Source organism: Rhinoraja longicauda, chromosome 17, assembly GCF_053455715.1.
Source record: "Rhinoraja longicauda isolate Sanriku21f chromosome 17, sRhiLon1.1, whole genome shotgun sequence".
NCBI classification, from domain to species: domain Eukaryota; kingdom Metazoa; phylum Chordata; class Chondrichthyes; order Rajiformes; family Arhynchobatidae; genus Rhinoraja; species Rhinoraja longicauda.
In genome coordinates, this window is record NC_135969.1 from 29,985,117 (window position 1) to 29,998,786 (window position 13,670).

At 42.5% G+C, this 13,670-nt stretch overlaps 1 pseudogene across 7 annotated transcripts in view; it reads left to right on the top strand.

The window, feature by feature from the left end:
• LOC144601912 (dual specificity tyrosine-phosphorylation-regulated kinase 2 pseudogene) overlaps positions 1–13,670 on the top strand; it is a 125,943-nt pseudogene that overhangs the window by 44,217 nt on the left and 68,056 nt on the right. For 4 of the 7 annotated variants that reach the window (XR_013548386.1, XR_013548389.1, XR_013548392.1 and 1 more), the window contains exon 1: positions 8,989–9,295. The exons of 2 other annotated variants lie outside the window; for them this stretch is intronic. The product of XR_013548386.1 is annotated as a dual specificity tyrosine-phosphorylation-regulated kinase 2 pseudogene, transcript variant X1 (transcript). One more of the 7 variants, XR_013548387.1, reaches the window with a different exon arrangement.

Genomic DNA, 13,670 nt, shown 5'->3' on the forward strand with positions numbered 1-13,670 from the left:
TTATCTATAGGCCCCCAAACAGTAGCCTCGACATAGGGTGCAAGTTGAATCAGGAGATAAAATTGGCGTGTCACAAATGTAATGCTACGGTGGTTATGGGAGATTTCAACATGCAGGTAGACTGGGAAAATCAGGTTGGAAATGGACCCCATGAAAGAGAGTTTGTAGAGTGCCTTCGAGATGGATTCTTAGAACAGCTTGTACTGGAGCCTACCAGGGAGAAGGCAATTCTGGATTTAGTGTTGTGTAATGATCCAGATCTGATAAGGGGACTAGAGGTAAAAGAGCCATTAGGAGGCAGTGATCACAACATGATAAGTTTTACTCTGCAAATGGAAAGGCAGAAGGGAAAATCGGAAGTGTCAGTATTACAGTATAGCAAAGGGGATTACAGAGGCATGAGGCAGGAGCTGGCCAAAATTGACTGGAAGGAGGCCCTAGCAGGGAAGACGGTAGAACAACAATGGCAGGTATTCCTGGGAATAATGCAGAGGTTGCAGGATCAATTTATCCCAAAGAGGCGGAAAGACTCTAAGGGGAGTAAGAGACACCTGTGGCTGACAAGGGAAGTCAAGGACAGCATAAAAATTAAGGAGAGGAAGTATAACATAGCAAAGAAGAGTGGGAAGACAGAGGATTGGGACTCTTTTAAAGAGCAACAAAAGTTAACTAAAAAGGCAATACGGGGAGAAAAGATGAGGTACGAGGGTAAACTAGCCAATAATATAAAGGAGGATAGCAAAAAATTTTTAGGTACGTGAAGAGGAAAAAAATAGTCAAGGCAAATGTGGGTCCCTTGAAGACAGAAGCAGGGGAATTTATTATGGGGAACAAAGAAATGGCAGACGAGTTAAACCGTTACTTTGGATCTGTCTTCACTGAGGAAGATACACACAATCTCCCAAATGTTCTAGGGGCCGGAGAACCTAGGGTGATGGAGGAATTGAAGGAAATCCACATTAGGCAGGAAATGGTTTTGGGTAGACTGATGGGACTGAAGGCTGATAAATCCCCAGGGCCTGATGGTCTGCATCCCAGGGTACTTAAGGAGGTGGCTCTAGAAATAGTGGAAGCATTGGAGATCATTTTTCAATGTTCTATAGATTCAGGATCAGTTCCTGTGGATTGGAGGATAGCAAATGTTATCCCACTTTTTAAGAAAGGAGGGAGAGAGAAAACGGGTAATTATAGACCAGTTAGTCTGACATCAGTGGTGGGGAAGATGCTGGAGTCAATTATAAAAGACGAAATTGCTGAGCATTTGGATAGCAGTAACAGGATCATTCCGAGTCAGCATGGATTTACGAAGGGGAAATCATGCTTGACAAATCTACTGGAATTTTTTGAGGATGTAACTAGGAAAATTGACAGGGGAGAGTCAGTGGATGTGGTGTACCTCGACTTTCAGAAAGCCTTCGACAAGGTCCCACATAGGAGATTAGTGGGCAAAATTAGAGCACATGGTATTGGGGGTAGGGTACTGACATGGATAGAAAATTGTTTGACAGACAGAAAGCAAAGAGTGGGGATAAATGGGTCCCTTTCGGAATGGCAGGCAGTGACCAGTGGGGTACCGCAAGGTTCGGTGCTGGGACCCCAGCTATTTACGATATACATTAATGACTTAGATGAAGGGATTAAAAGTACCATTAGCAAATTTGCAGATGATACTAAGCTGGGGGGTAGTGTGAATTGTGAGGAAGATGCAATAAGGCTGCAGGGTGACTTGGACAGGTTGTGTGAGTGGGCGGATACATGGCAGATGCAGTTTAATGTAGATAAGTGTGAGGTTATTCACTTTGGAAGTAAGAATAGAAAGGCAGATTATTAACTGAATGGTGTCAAGTTAGGAAGAGGGGATGTTCTACGAGATCTGGGTGTCCTAGTGCATCAGTCACTGAAAGGAAGCATGCAGGTACAGCAGGCAGTGAAGAAAGCCAATGGAATGTTGGCCTTCATAACAAGAGGAGTTGAGTATAGGAGCAAAGAGGTCATTCTACAGTTGTACCAGGCCCTGGTGAGACCGCACCTGGAGTACTGTGTGCAGTTTTGGTCTCCAAATTTGAGGAAGGATATTCTTGCTATTGAGGGCGTGCAGCGTAGATTCACTAGGTTAATTCCCGGAATGGCGGGACTATCGTATGTTGAAAGGCTGGAGCAATTAGGCTTGTATACACTGGAATTTAGAAGGATGAGGGGGGATCTTATTGAAACATATAAGATAATTAGGGGATTGGACACATTAGAGGCAGGAAACATGTTCCCAATGTTGGGGGAGTCCAGAACAAGTGGCCACAGTTTAAGAATAAGGGGTAGGCCATTTAGAACGGAGATGAGGAAGAACTTTTTCAGTCAGAGAGTGGTGAAGGTGTGGAATTCTCTGCCTCAGAAGGCAGTGGAGGCCAGTTCGTTGGATGCTTTCAAGAGAGAGCTGGATAGAGCTCTTAAGGATAGCGGAGTGAGGGGGTATGGGGAGAAGGCAGGAATGGGGTACTGATTGAGAGTGATCAGCCATGATCGCATTGAATGGTGGTGCTGGCTCGAAGGGCTGAATGGCCTACTCCTGCACCTATTGTCTATTGTCTATTGCCTATTGTCTATTGCCATCATCTACCTACGGAACAGAGCTCTTTCACACCTGGAGAAGCCGGATAGCACTGTGAGAATCAAGTTCTTTGATTTCTTCAGTGCATTCAACACCATCCAGCCGGGGCTTCTGGGGGGCAAGCTGGAGCGCACAGGAGTGGATCACCACCTCACATCCTGGAGTCTGGACTACCTCACCAACCAACCACAGTATGTGAGGACAAGGGACCCGGTCTCGGACAGGGTGGTCTGCAGCACTGGGGTTCCACAGGGAACAGTGCTAGCTCCATTCTTGTTCACCCTGTACACTGTGGACTTCAGGCACAGCTCTGCAGACTCCTATCTACAGAAGTTCTCTGGCGACTTTGCCATCGTCGGTCTCATCACGGGCGACGAGGACAGGGCGTACAGAGAACTGATCAAGGAGTTTGTGGACTGGTGCCAGCGGAACTGTCTAGGGATCAATGCGGGGAAAATCAGGGAGATGGCAGTAGATTTCCGCAGGCACAGCCAGGTCCCCCGACACCGGTGAACATCCAGGGAATGGACTTCGAGAGGGTGGATTCTTATAAGTACCTGGGTGCTTACCTCAACAATAAACTGGACTGGACTGAAAACACCGATGCGCTATACAGAAAGGGCCAGAGCAGACTTTATCTGCTAAGGAGACTCAGGTCCTTTGGAGTGCAGGGGGCACTCCTAAGGACCTTCTACAACACGGTGGTTGCATCGGCCATTTTCTATGGAGTGGTCTGCTGGAGCAGCAGCATCTCAGCGGCGGAAGGGAAGAGACTCGACAAACTGGTCAGGAAGGCCAGTTCTGTCCTGGGTTGCCCCCTCGACTCAGTGCAGGTGGTGGGAGAGAGGAGGATGATGGCAAAGCTAACATCGCTGCTGGACAACGACTCCCACCCCATGCAGGACACTGTCACTGCACTGAGTAGCTCCTTCAGTGACAGACTTCTTCACCCCAAGTGCGTGAAGGAGAGATATAGGAAGTCCTTCCTTCCCGCTGCTGTGAGACTGCACAACCAGCACTGCTCCTAGCAGCCGAGTCAACAATAACAGCTAAGAACACACAGAAAACTGATGACAATTTATGTATCTTTTATTTATAATGAATGATCTCTTGCTCGCTTGCTATCCACTTTGCTGCTGTAACACTGTAAATTTCCCCGGTGTGGGACAAATAAAGGAATAATATATAGATCCTCATATCAATAACCAAAGCACAATATACTGGCAAAAACCTACAATGTATCAAAACATATGACACTTGGTATCGGAGTTTCTAATTACAGTTTCCATAACTGGCCACAGAATTCCAGCAACAAACATTCAGAATATTCAAAATAAAAGAATCGTACATCTGGGTTTAACTGGTATCGCAGTATAAAAATCCTACGATACACAGGATTTCAATATTAAATGCATAGAACATGCAGGACACAAGCGTTTTTTTGGCCCAGGCTAGGGGAAAGGAGAACCAGAGGACGAGAGGGGAAAGATTTAATAGGAAGCGGAGGGACAGCTTTTTCACTCAGAGGATTGTAGGTATAGTTGGAATGTGCTGCTAGTGGAGATATTTGAGGCAGGTGCAACAACAACATTTAAAAGAAATGCATAGGAAGGAACAGCAGATGCTGGTTTACACCAAAGATAGACACAAAATGCTGGAATAACTCAGCAGGACAGGCAGCATCTCTGGAGAGAAGGAATGGATGCTGTTTCGGGTCGAGACCCTACGTCATCCACATGTTGTGTCTAATGTTTAAAAGAATTTGGACAGACACATGGATAGGAAAGGTTTAGAGGGATTTGGACCAAATGCGGGCAAATAAAACTAGTCCTACGCATTTCTTTTAAATGACCATTTATTAGCATTGGAGAAACATTTGATTCTTATCATCAATTATCAAAAACATACCATAGATAAGATCTGGAAGTCAAATGTATCCTAATGGTAAATGCCCAGGACACACAGCATCCTCATATTATAGGCAAGACACACCAAATAAAAGCATCGAACATCCAAGTTAGACAGGATTGAAAAATTGGCATAACTGTGGAAAGAATTCCAATAAGTGTTCAAGATCTGGTTCAATTAGAATCCCATCATCAACCAAGAGATCGACAAGATCCTAATATAAATAAACAATTCCAAAATTAAACATACATAATAGATTCACAATGTTTAGAATCTGTTCCAAATGCAAACCAATTTCAAGCACCAAGCACAGTCAAAAACCAGTGATAACAAAATCCCAACCTCAAACTCCTTGTTAAATCAGGATTCAATATCCATGATAAGCAGGGGGCTTAAACAAAGCACACAAAGCACAAACATCGGCCCAGCAAATAAAATAACCCACAGAAATAATAAAAAGTGATGTTGCCCATTCAGGACAGATTGGCTCAAATTTTAAATATCAGCAGCAAACAAGATTCCAATAACAAGTCTCAAATTGAATTGATCCAAAAATCACCTGGGGTACATTAGGACCCCAATATCAAATATATAATATAATCAGGGACAATAAGAGCTTCACACAAAAATGGGAACCAATTTCAATGCGTTCAATTTCATGCAGCTGAAACAAAACTAGTCTCAATATCAAAGATTTTGTACACAAAAGAGCTCAATGTCAAATGTTTTCAAGAGAGAGTTAGATATAGCTCATAGGGCTAACAGAACCAAGGGATATGGGGTAAAGCAGGAACAAGGTAATGATTTCTGATGATCAACCATGATCATATTGAATGGCGATGCTGGCTTGAAGGGCTAAATGGCCTACTCATGCACCTATTTTCTATGTTTCTATATTTCTAAATACCTCAGACAACTAAATATCAAGCACTGAGCACATCCAGCACCTTATATTAAACATCTGCACTAAACAGAACAAGAAGTATCAAACTCTTCCTTTCAGTTTGAAAAACTTTCAACCCTGTTTCTAACTTTCTGTCCCACAGCTACTTCAGTTTCCACAGCACCTACAATTTCAAATGGACTTGAATTTGTCCAATAACCATGAAAGGATATTTAATAAAACACATTTTAAATGTTTAGATTTGCAATAAGCTCACATCAACTGTTGCAGCACCAATTTGTGTCCTGGCTGAACGCCAACCTCATGCCAATTTGTTATTTCCCATACAAAGTGTGCTATCAATTACATTCATTTTAAAGAAAATCTGGATGAGAAACATAAAATTCTGAAAATAGTGGGTCCATAATGGAGTAGACATAAAGTAATATAATTTCAAATTATATGATCATGAAGACAGCTGAAAATGAGATTACCATCGAGGTGTCTACTCAGCTCACAAAAGTAATTGATTAAATACGTGAAAGATAAAATTACAGGGCAATAGGGAAAGAGACAAAGAGTGAGTTTGTTTGGGTAATTGTATAAATATGCCAGGACGGGCTTGATTGGCAGAGTGGCCTCTTTCTACCCCATCCTCTTTAAACATCCATTGTTTTTGGGTTTTCACTATTTAAAAAATATTCAGCTTTGTCCATCTTAGGGTCAAAATGGATAATCTCTCATTTGTCTCCACTTTCCCTGGTTATGCTCATTTTCTTAATCTCTTCGTATTTTTATGCTTTTTTCCATACAGCACTGTCAGTGCAATCTATCTTTTTTATGAAAACAGCTATTGGTTATACAGTTATCTGGTTTCTCTTTCCTTCACTGTTTGTTGACAGAAACAGAGAACTGAGATGGCCGAAAACAGATCTCTGCATAAGTTTAGGATTCATATCCCTGCCCATTTGACTCTTTGGCTCTTTCCACTCAGCCAATTTACCAATCAGAACAATAATTTGCCTGCAATTGAGCCAGCAAGCCATCTTGAGGAACTTTACCAGTCACCTACTGGAATACATGTAAATAATACCCAAATGTAAAATCCCTATCTACCACTTCAATCACCTGTTCAAAAAGTCCAATCAAATTTGCTGGGCATGACCTACCTCTTACAAAACAATGCCGGCTCCCTCTGATCGGATAAAAATCTTCAAGATGTTCAGTTACTCTGACCTTAATTACTGACTAGTAATTTCCCAACAACAGATGTTATGCTTACTGGTCTGTAATCCCTGGTTTCTCTTTCTCACCTTTCATAAATAAAAAATGAGAGGTGTAATGTTCCAATCTAAAGGAACAGTTTTTGAATCAAGAGAGCTTCAGAAGATTGTGGGGAGACAATTGAGATGTCTGACCTCACGATATAAAGGTTTATACAGAGTAAATTGGAAATACCATTTTTTCCCCTTAGTTGGGAGATTAAAAACCAGAGGGAATGAATTTAAAGTAATTCCAAGAAGTATCAGAGGGGGAGACAAGGATTTTACTCCAAAGGGTGGCAGGGGTCTGGGGGGAGGGGAGGGGGAGGGGACACATTAGACACAGATCAAAAGTGCATGGAAATGTATATAAAAAGCCGTGTCCTGCAAGGCTACAGAGCAGGTGCAGAACTCAGCATTGACTAACAAAGACAAAATGAACCAGATCAATGTTATGTTTTTCCACTTAAAGATTCATTTTCCAGTTACAAATGGTGAGATTCATCTCATATCTCTGGATCAATAAAGCACGTCTGTAGATCCTAAACCAAAAATGTAACCATTCTGCTCCAATGTCTTCCCTCCTGGAGGTTATTTGATACTGAGATACACTGCTTGCTGAGTATTTGATTTTAGACACAAAATGCTGGAGTAACTCAGAGGGACAGGCAGCATCTCTGGAGAGAAGGAATGGGTGACGTTTGGGGACAAGACCCTTCAGACTGAGTCAGGGGAGAGGGAGTCTAGAGATATAGAAGGGTAAGGTGTGAAAACAACAGATCACAGCAGATGATGATAAGGAAATGTAGAATGGTTCATGGTTCAAGCATACAATCAGTAATACTTATTCAGGAGGACAGTAGAACTAGTTGGAGAACTAGGATGGGGGGGGGGGGGGAGGGATGGAGAGAGAGGTAAATTAAGGCTTACTTGAAGTTAGATAAAACAATATTCATACTGCTGGGTTGTAAGCTGCCCAAGTGAAATGTGAGGGGCTATTCCTCCAATTTGCGTTGGGCCTCACCATGACAGTTGAGGAGATCCAGGACAGAAAGATCAGTATTAGAATGGGAGGGGGAGTTAAAGTGTTAGCAACCGGGAGATCATGTAGGCCTAGGCGGACTGAGCGGAGGTGTTCAGCTTAAAGATCGCTGAGTCACCTAACTATGATTGATATAGGAGATATGCTTGTGTTTTTTTTGTTATATTGAGATCAGATATGCCTGGATATTTGATATTGGTATCCTGCAAATTCCAAGTGTTTAATATTGGGGCTCCCTTGGATAATTGATATTGGCAGTCCTTGTCAGTCCCTCATCCACTTATTGCTACTCGACCTGTGTTGTGTAATTGATACGGCCAGAGATTGGTATTTCCCAAAGGTAGCATATTGAGATCTTGCATTGTCTGGTGTTTGGCTTTCTGTGGATCTCATTTATTCACACTGGGACCTGGTTTATGCCAGATCTTTCTATTAGAAGAGTAGAAATAAAGTACTGCAGATGCCAGTTGATACACAAAAGGACACAAACTGCTGAAGTAATTCAGCAATTCAGGCAGCATCTCTGGAGAACATGGATAGGTAGGTGTCTTCCCAGTGGAGACCCTTCTTCAGACGATATTGGAATCCATTTTGTTCTGGAATTTAATATCGGAATACTTTCTATCCCAAAGTTTGGTATTGAAATGCTATTAATTTTGGTGCATGATATTGAAATACTTTTCCGTGGTTTGGTATGGGGATTTGTCTGTGCGGGAAATTAGTATGCAGATTCTTTTTGTTTGGTGCCTTACATTGAATCTTGTCTATATCAGAGTTTAGAGAAAATGTGTAGGAAGGAACTGCAGATGCTGGTTTAAACCGTTGACAGACACAACAAGCTGGAGTAACTCAGTGGGTCAGGCAGGTCTAAAGAAGGGTCTCCGACCCTTCAATGCCAACAATGAACCATTCTACATTTCCTTATCACCATCCGTTGTGATCTGTCGTTTTCACACCTTGCCCTTCTATATCTCGAGATTCCCTCTCCCCTGACTCAGTCTGAAGAAGGGTCTCGACCCAAAACTTCACCTCTTCCATTTCTCCAGAGATGCTGCCTGACCCGCTGAGTTATTCCACCTTTTTTACATCTTAGAGACCCTGTTTTGGAATTTGATAGCGGAATCCTGTCTGTGCCGAAGTTTAATGCCAGATCCAGTTCGCGTTGGTACTTGACTTGTGTACGTGGTGAGGTGCTCGAAACCACGAACCACCCACTAATCACTGTGTGCGGGATGTTTCATTCGCGCTCAGTTTCCCCTTGCTTTTTTTTTTCTCTGTGCGCCCCACACGGTCCATTTCCATCTCGCCTCCCGTTGCTCTCATACTTTCTGCCTGATCCGCACGCTGTAATGTAGCAGAATCACATCGGCTCACCTGCATGGCTGCCTGTCTTCCCGCCTGCACCCCCGGCTATATGTGTGTGTATATGTGTGTTTTCTCTCTGTGTTCCGCTCGCTGAGATGCCCACTCCGTTTTATCCCTCACTATGTGAGCTGCCTGCTCGGTGTGGCTGGCGATTCCAGTGAACCCTGACGCCGGGCTCCCCTCGCTGTTGCTGCGGCCACCCATTCCACCCGGGACTCGGCAGTCGGCAGGTGAGCTGAGGGCTGAAAACTAAAGGGAAACGATACGGCAACATGACAGAGAATTATATGAGCGATAGTCCATCTTTTCGTAAATTGGCACGGGACGCGAGAGGGAAGTCAGTTGAGTCTGGTGTGTAACATTTTCCGCTCGAATTGCAACACGGCTTTCCCTGCAGCTGATTGCATTTTGATGTGGAATAGATTATTTTTTTCTGCAGAACCATTGTATTGAACAATCACGATAAGGTTTGCGCTGTGCTTTCAGAAGTGTGAATACTCAAAAAAAAAAGACGTGCAATTGTGCAATTAGATGAGCTATTTTTTTTCTCCCAATGAATAATTTTAAATGCCGTTTGTGAATGTTATGTTAGGTGGGAAGGGAGGGAGGGGGGTTGTTCTTGTATTGTTGTCTGTTACTATTTTGGGAAGAAATGGTGGTGTTACCCAGCTGTCCAGAGACGAGTAACAAAGACAAAGGGCGACGTGTATTGCCATGGAAACAAGTTTGCAGAGGTTGGTAATGTCAAGTTTCTGCAAGGACCCGACCTCTCCCCTATCACAAATATACATAACTCGCAGCCGCTCCAGACTCTGATATAATTGCGTGGAGCATTTCAGGAAAATCAACTGCAGCTGGAGGCGAGCCATGGACAAATTTTCTTTATTTCATTTTCATATCGTGGTGTCTCCCAGCTGTTGAAGCCTATAGAGACCCCCCTCCCTCCCCCCCCCCCCTCAACATCTCAAGCTCATTTAACCCCCAGATTTGTTTCTTTAACAATTGCATTCATCCAGGTTGCAAGTTATATATTAATTAAATATATATTAATATATATATATTAATTAAAGGGTGTTTGATATCTTGAAAGTCCTCACAAGAACTGAACCCGCGGATTTCCGATTTGAAAATCAATGGTCTTCCCTCCACTTCGTCTGAAGGCGCTGACTCATGTTGAGGGCATGTGTATTGGGGCCGGATGCAATCTATTCAATTCGATTGGTTCTTGGCTGGAAAGCAAAGCCATGACAAATACCATCCACCGCATACTGTCACCGATGAATAAAAGCGGGATGGAGGGCTATCTTCGCCTGGTCTCCAGCCTTAGAAAACAATGTATTTGCATTGCTGGTCCCGAGTGAAATTGACAATGGTGCTCGAATAACAAACAGTTGAGGATCCGTTTCAAGTGTGTAAAGTGTCAGGCGGCAGTACGGTTCAGGGACCGAGCTAGATGGACACATTCACTAAAACATAGCAAGATGTAATAAAAAAAATGAACTGCAGATGGTGGTTTATACCAAAGATAGAGACAAAATGCTGGAGGAACTGGACGGATCAGGCAGCATCTCTGGAGAAAATGGATAGATGTCGCTTCGGGTCGGGACCCATCTGGTTTCAAGACTGCAGCCTAAGAGACAGTTATAGGAATGACATATTGCTGATTGAAGCGGATATTGTACGTGACATTTCTGAAGGAATACACTGTGTTTAATAATTATTTTACGGGTTCAAAAGGTTATCTGTGACCGCGATAATTCATGCAGCCGTATTCTGTGTCTGTAGCCCCCTCATACACCTCATACTATCTGAGGTGCCGTCTTTTCCCGGCAATACGTTAAGTCGAGCCACTTTCTTAGGTAGATGCGAAAGATCCCAAGGCACTCCGTCAAGGAAGAGCAATTACCCGGAGGTGACCTGTCCAATATTTATTTCTCAACCAATATCACAAAAAACACAATCTCTGGTTATCCTCAACCCCCGCCCCCGCCCCGGGCGAACATACTGCCACAATTCTGACGGTCTAACAAAGACCGCACTTAAAGAAGTAAATGAAGAAAACAGAAAAGGACAGGTAGACACAAAATGCTGGTGTAACTCAGCGAGACAGGCAGCATCTCTGCTGGAATTCCTTCTCTCCAGAGATGCTTCCTGTCCCGCTGAGTTGCTCCAGCATTTTGTGTCTCCCTTCGATTTAAACCAGCATCTGCAGTTCTTTCTATACTTGGTCTCCTTGTCTACTTGCCACTTATCAGAGACAACATTCTGAAGAATCAGCTTAGCTGCATATTTTCGTGACAAGATCTTCGAGTTTAATGCAAACCACTCTGCAATGTGAGACCAATGTACAACCATGGATCTGGCCATAGATGGCCACAACCTCTTCCACATTGCGAAGATTGAGACCAAAGTTTTCAATTTTTTGAGCAGACTTTACATTGTGCAACTGATTTCAATCCATTGTATCTATTGGTCGGTGTAGTTGACAAATCTTCCAGCATCAATCTATTCAGATTCCTCAAGCCTTACTGTCTTCCATTATCATTTATCCTCTTACTCTGACCTTTTGTGTCCAACCCTCTCACTTCACTTGTGGCTGTGGAGGCCAAGTCAATGGATATTTTATAAGGTGGAGATTGACAGAGTTTTGATTAGTAAGGGTGTCAGGGGTTATGGGGAGAAGGCAGAAGAATGGGGTTGAGAGAGAAAAATAGATCAGCTATGATGGAATGGCAAAGTAGACTGGATGGGCCGAATGGCCTTATTCTGCTCCTAGAACCTATGCATTTATCAACTTCATTTTTGGATGGCACTTGTATTCTGAACTCGTTCCCAAAATTCCTCTGCCTTGACTTTTCTCTTTACTTTTAAAGCTTTTTCAACATCCTTTTTTGTCAAAGTCCAGTTAAGCCTGATCCCAGCTCCAACTGCACAGTTTGCAGGCAACTTCACTCAGAGCCTTCCCTTTCTAAATCATTCAAGCTTGGGTAAGTCAACAAAGAAATGTAGTACAGACCTCAATCACAGTGTATGGCTGACTGTCTTTATGAAACAGTACCTGTTGGTTTGAGGCAGTTGGATTTCTAAGCTAGAGTTGCTGACTCTGTTAACTTTCCATCTGAGAAATCACCAGATTGAATTTCCATTCTGTTGCTCTGTGGTAATGAATTGAATGACTATCTAGCTGCGCTACAAAGATTCAAGGAAAGACACATTTGGAGAAAATATATACAAATGTCAGATATTACACACAACATTGTCATTATCTTTCACATCATTGTCAATGCTCATGCTCAAAAGAACACCGCATTATAATAATGGAAGATTGATGCCTTTAGTGTTGTGTAACTTCAAGCTGCTTTTTACAGAGGCAAATAAACCAAAGTTTAAATTAGACCTAAAGTTGGTTATTTTCCAGACACACTGAAGTGCTATTTATTTCATCTGTATCTTTCCTTTTAAATATGGCTGAAGAGAACAGTAACAATCTTGTGACATCACCTGGCTCAAAATCTGGTAGCTCCCTGTTTAATACATGAGGAAATCATTCAAACCAGCTGTAGAATTATCAGCAATATTAATATGAAATATGTTTTCCTTGTTTAATGACAGAGAAAGTTATTGAAAAGCAGGCTGCTAATGGGCTGAACAGTCTTTTTCTGTGCCACAATGATTCCATGATTTTATTAAGGTTTGTTACTTATCAACCAAATATAACACAAGCTTGGCCAATGCTTTCACTGTTTTTGTGAAAGATCAATCCCAATGATTGAACAATCAAGTGAACGTTTCTTCTACCATTTAGTTCACGAACACTACGTTTATGAGGCACAGGTTTGCTCCATTGACAATTTATGTAATGATAATAGTCATCTTTAAATAACACCTAAAAGCTCGTAACTAACACCCAACTTAACTCATGAACTGGGAGTACACACATGATCCAACTACCTTTTAGAGTAGAAACATGGAACTGTAGGTGCTAGTTTACAAAAAAAGGACACAAAGTGCTGGAGTAATTCAGTGGGCCAGGCAGCATCCCTGGAGAACATAGATTTGCATTTTTTCTAGTTGGGACCTTCTTCATACTGATTGTAACTACTTTTTAAAAACCCACTACTTTAAAAATTGACTCCAGATTTTAGGCAGAATCTTCTTTCCATTAAAGTTTCTTTAAAATAAAGTGGGAATAGAATTGTTCAAATTGACAAGATTAATTTTTACATCTGTAGCACTTTTTTAATTAATCCTTTGTCTGCCCTTCTTCTGAAGGCTGTAAAGTCATTGTTGAGCTTTGTATTGTGCCTGTGCAGTGACTTTGCACAGTCATTGTAACTCCCCTGCAAGTGTTGTTAAAAACAGCACAGACATAATCAATTAATTGAACATGTACTGACTTATTTACTGCCAATATGTTGTTGTTCGTCCTTCGGGTTCGAAGATGACCATGACTTCACTTTCAGTTGGAGGGTTGGTGACTGTGGGTCCGGAAGTAACTGGTGAGGCCAATCCGAGCCCGGAAGGCATGCCCACACGTAGCACACAAGTGGATGGGTGCTACAGTGGAAGTGGAGGTAGTTCGGGCCTTGTGCGCTGTGCATTTCC